Raw genomic sequence first — 6,721 nt, 5'->3', positions numbered from 1 at the left:
AATTGGTGCTGTGGCACAAGTGGTAGAGCACTAGCCTTGAGAAAGCCCAAGGACAGTGTTCAGGCCCTGAGTTCAAGACAAAGAGTAGCCTCTTCTTTGAAGTTCTCTTCATTTTCTTTATGTAGAATTATTAAACTACATTTTTCTAAGGGTAAGAAACACATTTCTTTATTTCAGTGCTGTATCATAGTGTCGTAAACACACAATGAGTATTCAATAAATGCTTAACAATAAAGAATTACATATATGATTTTTTAGGTTTAATCTTATACCAAAAATTAAACAAGCTCTCTCCAGCCACCCAAGATGCAGAAAGGAAAGAAGGCTGAGGGGAAGAAGGTGACCCCTGATATCATGAAAAAGCAGGAGGCCAAGAAGGTGATAAATCCTCTGTTTGAAAAAATGACCTAAGAACTCTGGCATTGCACAGGACATCCAGCCCCAAATGGACCTCACCCATTTTGTCGAATGGCCCCATTACATCCAGCTGCAACAACAAAAGACAATCCTGGACAAGCAGCTGGAAGTGCCCCCTGCAATTAACCAGTTTACCCAGCTACTTAAGCTGGCCTACAAGTACAAGCCAGAGACAAAGCAGGAGAAGAAGCAGAGACTGTAGGCCCTAGCCGAGAAGAAAGCTGTTGGCAAAGGAGATGTCCCCGCTGAGAGACCGCTAGTCCTTTGAGCAGAAGTTAACACTGTTCCTACCTTGGTGGAAAGTGAGAAGGCTCAGCTTGTGGTGACCGCACATGATGTGGACCCCATCAAGCTGGTTGTATTCCTTCCTGCTCTGTGGCACAGGATGGGTGTTCCCCACTGCATCACTAAGCGGCAGTCCAGGCTGGGGCATCTTGTCCCCAGGAAGACGTGCACCACTGTCGTTCAAGTTAACTTAGAAAACGAAGGAGAAGCTGGAGAAGCTGGTGGAAGCTATCAGGACCAATTATAATGACAGATAAGGATGAGATTCATTGTCACTGAAGAGATAATGTCCTGGGTCCAAAATCTGTGACTCAAATTGCCAAGCTGGAAAGGCAAAGGCTAAGGCACTAAGCTGGGTTAAGTGAACAATGTTGATTTCTCTGTACATGAAGATAATAATAAAAACTGTTCTTCCTCCAGAAAAAAAAATAAAACAAAAACAAAAACAGGAGGCAGTAGCTTGGATATTATTTTGTTTCCACACGTGCCAAATAAGAACCAACGCTTACTCTACAATTTTTAGGAGCAGAGCAAAAGGTAAACGTAAGGTTCCTTCAGGCATTCTGAAATCTCTGGATTCCTCTATATTTCTGTTTTGCCTTGACCATCTAGAAATAACCATGGTGTCAATGTTCCACATTGCAATGAAAAAGTCTCTGAAAACCAGAGCATATTTTTATACTTGGTATATTCTCTTAAGCTCAAGTAAGATGAAACCTGTTTCCTTATATTTCCTACTTCAGGTTCTGTTTATTTAAGACTATTCCAGACAATCAGAGCATCCTCACTAGTTTCAGACAAATGATCACAGTGCTAAGCCATTGCATTAAATCTATTTCTTAAAGGAGAAAAAGCATCTATAATTTTTTGCAGGAAAAGAGTAGGGAAAAAATCATTGTCTATACAGGAGTTCACAGCTCACGATTTATGAGAATCTTTGTTTATAACTTACCTGAAGTAGTAGGTACTTTGTTTATTAAATCATAACACGGATGGAGTATTCAGTTTTCAATGCTTAAAATAAGGTTGTGCATTAATCAGCTATTCATAAAGTTGAATTATCAACTCCTTGTCATAATGGACAATAACATGAACATTCCTTTGAACTCTATCAGGCACACTTTAATTTTAAAGGTGGCGACTTCAGGAGGGATGAATATCACAACAACAAAGAGTTCAAATACACACATTCCAGATGTGCTGTCTTCATGTTCCAGGTACCTGTTGTTTCTAATAGCTGGGTGTATGGCCTCCCGCAGAAACATCTGGATGATTGACTCCATTCTTCCCTGTTCATCCGCATGTTTTGGCAGCTACTTATGGACAGATTGAACATCTTTTTTCTTGAAAACAAGCAAGAGTAGCCTCTCTCAGCTGAATATTGACAGGATCTGTGCTCTCTTCTCCCCGCTCCCCGCAACCCCTGCAGGTCTCAGCAACAAACAAAATGTAGTGTTTCAGCTGCTATGTACCGATCTTTTATATTATAATTCAAGACTGATTATATTCAGACTGAAACATCAAAAATGTACCCTGATAAGAGGTACATTATCTGCTTAGATTGCAGATAATGTTACAGAATAATATATCAAGCAATATACTTGTTAATATTGGACTGTTTGGGCATGTGCAAACCCTTTGTTTGAGCCTTCACATCACAGGAAAAAATTGTTTGCAGATTGTGAGGTATTAGCAATCACAAGCAAAATTACATAAAATTCACCTCTGTGGAATCTGGGGGTTAACAATCATCTTTCCCAGCCACATAAGAAAAAGTGTCTGTAGTGGCAAAAAAGAGGAAATCTGAGGCAAGGAGAAGTAGACATGTACAAAGAAGAAGACAGATGGCATGGAAGGTGGAGATAAAATGATTCAAGGCCAATCAGGGCAGAGAAATTAGAGGAATTCTGTCTCAAAGAAACCATGCAGGCCAGGAGTGTGGCCTAGTCAAATAGTATTTATCTAGCATGCATGAAGTCCTGGGTTCGATTCCTCAGTACCACATGTACAGAAAAAGCTGGAAGTGGTTCAATGGCCCCAGTGGTAGAATGCTATCCTTGAGCAAAGAAACTCAGGAATAGTTCTCAGATCCACAGTTTAAACCCAAGGACTGGCAAAAATTAATAATAAAAATCATAAAAGACACTCTACAGTAATAAGAACTCTGATATTAACTAATGATAGTAGCACACAGATTATGTCCCCACATCTGAGTTCCTAAATAGAATCATAAATTTACACCCACATTTCCCAGTAAGATCCTCTCAACAATTGTGAGAATAGAAATCAGAGCTTTTATCAAGCATATTTTGTTGTGATATATACAGTTAATACAATAAGTGCACAGAATAAAAACTCAGAATAAGAAAATATAGATTTAAAACTCTAAAATAAATATTTTAAAAGCTCGGCCTCATTTAATTCTATTGCCCGAAAAATGTATTCTATTTAATAGGATACTTGCCACAAGGTTAATTTAAAACTAATCATCTCAGATCCAGGTTAGGAAAAAAAGGCAGGCTTCAATTAAAAACATTCTTCTGCTTACCAAAATTTAACTCTTACCAATATTGCATAGAGAAAAACATCTCCAGTTTGTGTGCATCTTACCAAATCTCTGATTTTCCCAGTCTTATAGCAACATGTCTTAATAATGAATGGCATAGGAAGTATGCTACCGAAATCTGAGAACATTTAATTAAAAGTATATTAATATCTGTGTGTAATATATTAATATGTTAATATAATATATTATTGTATATATGTTTCCAAGTATTCCTTGAAAGCTATTTTGGAAGTGACTTTGTGATGGAGTTGTTTTCATGCTGACAACACAATGTAAGAATCTCTAAAGCAAAGCAACAAGATGCTCTTTTTCTATAATTCTCATATTTTCAGGATCTCATAATGGCAGTGATCAGGCTAAAGATATTAATGACAATAATAACATTGGTGACCAAGGTATTGAAGATGGAAAAAAATGAAATAACTTATTTTTGAAATGGACCTTTCAAATTGTCATTTTGCTTCTCTATCTCTTTTTTTTTTCTTTTCTCCTTTGGCAATAATGGTTGAGACTCACAAATAATTTCAACCTATATTCTGTTCCTTGACACAGAGCCCCTATCTTAAATCATCAGTTCTCAGCCAAGGTGTCATGACATGCTCTTTTGTTCATCAGAGCAGTGAAATAATTTCAGATTCGTCTTAATGCCAGATGTAATTGTATTGTGGAAGCAAAATATTAAAAAGTATGGATTTTTAAAAATGAAACAGTGTGTTTGAGAGTCTACCATGAAGTTGCTTTAATTTGCCTTGCTTTCAACATAAGTGTGCTGGGAGGGGGACAAATGAAGACATTACAAATATGTTTAAAGCTTACACATTACCTTCTGCTATTATGTCTACACCACAGTCCCATGATGGTAAACTTCCATGTATTTCAATTTCAAATATTCTGTCATTTCATAAATAAGGAAAGATCCCACCATTCAATTCTATTAGCATCTAAATCTGGTAATGTGCTTCTGAAAGGTAGAATTGGCATGAAAATATTTTGTCATACTTTGGATCCTGAGTTTTTGCGTACAAAACACTGACATAAAAATATGGTAAAACTATGTTTATTAATGGCCAATCTATAAATGAAAAACAGAATTCAAAAACCATTACACAGATATTCTTATCATAGCACTATATTTAAGTGATAATTTTGACATTTTTCTCCTGTCCAAATCTTTTTTACAATGTCTGCACAAAAACAGAAAAATAGAAGGAATTGTAAAGGGCAACCAAGAATCACAAAATTTACAAGACCAAAAAGGGAGACATTTGGTTATGTTTCTACCTTCAATAGTTTGCCAGTCATTTGCACTGTGCTGAATAAAGAATTACCATTTTTCAATTCATACTGAGGAGAAAGAATGGGAAATGTTCTATAGGTAAAAGAAAATGTCACATTTCCACAAAACACTAAAAGTACAAAGTTAAGAGAGGAAGAAAGTTATTGGGAAGAAAAGGCAGAAAGAAGCGGGGGGGGTGGGGGGAGAAACCTCTGGGTGTCGAGCAAGAGACCGAATCAAAAGAGACTGAATCGAGTTTTTAATTTTAAGAGAAGTAGGAATTAGATTTTCCACTAGAAAAATAAATCAAGGGAACTTTTATAGGGTGACTAATACATTAATAACCTACAGAAAAGAGCTGAGCTCTCAGGTGCAACCAGTTCAAGGACAAAGGGGCAAGCTACCACTCTCCAAATACTGTCAAGGGATCTCTAATGAATTCACTGAGCTGAGCCACAGAATTTGGAATTCTTAGAGATCCTCATCCACGTCAGGAAAGTCATGTACGTACATCTTTGAAAGGCCTTATTATTGACTAATGAGCTTGTCTGAATCACCTATTTGCTTTATTATTTGCAAGCAAACATACAATTATGCCTGAGCTAATTTGCAATTCCAACTTTTCATTTTTAATGCTGCTTTAGTTAACGAATAAAACCTTTCACAGCGTTCATGACAAAAGGTTACTCTTTCTTCCTTTGTGCCAGTGATTTTTTTTTTCAAAAGCAAGCTCCACTGGATGTCATTTTCTCTAGAAACTTTTCTCCCTCCTTCCATTAGTGGAACAGTCTAATTACTGCATAATCAAAAGGAGAAGCACGCGGGCTGCCTGGCTTCACCACATCCGCACAATGGTGCAGAATGCATCTTAACAGTCCAATGAACTGTCAGTGGCAAAAGTAATTGGAAATTGGGGGCCATGTCTTCGTGTACTTACTTAGTGGGAGTTGTTCTTGTGTTTTGTTAATAGGCAAATCACTCTCGGGAGGTTGGGAGTCTGGAGTTAGTTTGCAAAGACTCTTCTACAATGATTTTTGTTAAAAAATAGTTAAGAAGCTGCCTTACTCCCTCCTAAAATTTTTTTTCAATTACACATTAAATGACTTGGCATTTGAGGTAATGTTATCTAGTGCTAATTCACCTGTTAGGAAATTGCCTCTCTCTAGAACCTGGGGTTAATAGAGTGCAAAAGACCATTCTTATCAAGGGATGGGAGAAAGGCGATTAATTTACACTATAAATTAAAACACAGAAAATGGAAAGAAAAACAGACTCTGAGTTCTGGCCTTGCTCCTGAAAAGCTATTATGTTTTTCTTGTTTTTTTTTTCTTTCTGTTTTTAATTTGTTATTTTTATCCACGTTAGCAGTCCTCTAATCATTCTAGGCAGAACACACAGCAAGGATGAAACTATACATGAAAGAATATGCTTCAGGAAGCAAAATTAATTGACATTGCAGGGAACGTATTCTCAGAGTCCATGGGGTTACAGCTGTGTGCCTTGCATTCACATCACAGTAGAACCTGTTGTCTGGTTAATATTTGTGAAAGCAAATTTTGAAAGGAAAACTGTGCAGTGCTAAGTAGCGTTGTTGACAAGCATTAATCCTCTTTGTCATATTTCACCTTTAATAATAATAGTGGTGCTAATAATGATAAAAATCCATCTGTACCACATTCAGAATCCATCACAAAGTAATGTAGGTCAAAGGACAGTTTCCAACAAGTGAGCATGGAAATAACCATTTATGAGCCACAATACAACCTTTTGCAAAGATCAATTCTTGCAAATAAAACTCTGGTGAATTCACTGTTTAAAAAGAAAAGAGGGGCTAAGAATGTGACTTAATGGTAGAGTGCTTGCCTAGCATGCATGAAGCCCTGGATTCAATCCCTCATAACTACATGAACAGAAAAACCCAGAAGCAGTGCTATGGCTCAAATGCCAGAGTGCAAGCCTTGTGCAAAAGAAGCGCAGGGACACTGCCTAAGCCCTGGGTTCAAGCTTCAAACTGGAAACATCTAAAACAAACAATCAAAATAAATGTAGCAACTAAATAGAGTACATGCTGTACTCCATCCATCTCCAGCAGCTACAGGAAAGCAAGCTTCCTTTTAGACAGTATATTTTTTTTCAGAATTTACTTTTTGCATCTCGGATCCTAAGTCACAATATTC

The 6,721-nt window shown here is 37.1% G+C and overlaps 1 pseudogene; it reads left to right on the top strand.

Annotated features, from left to right (window-relative positions):
• The first annotated feature begins 306 nt into the window (after window positions 1-306).
• Window positions 307-1,053, top strand: LOC150049735 (large ribosomal subunit protein eL8 pseudogene; annotated as a pseudogene).
• Window positions 1,054-6,721: the final 5,668 nt, after the last annotated feature.

Source organism: Megascapheus bottae, chromosome 19 (genome assembly GCF_031878675.1).
Source record: "Megascapheus bottae isolate mThoBot1 chromosome 19, mThoBot2.hap1, whole genome shotgun sequence".
Lineage (NCBI taxonomy): Eukaryota > Metazoa > Chordata > Mammalia > Rodentia > Geomyidae > Megascapheus > Megascapheus bottae.
The sequence above is the reverse complement of the archived record's forward strand: the minus strand, read 5'-3'. Positions and strand labels throughout refer to the sequence as shown.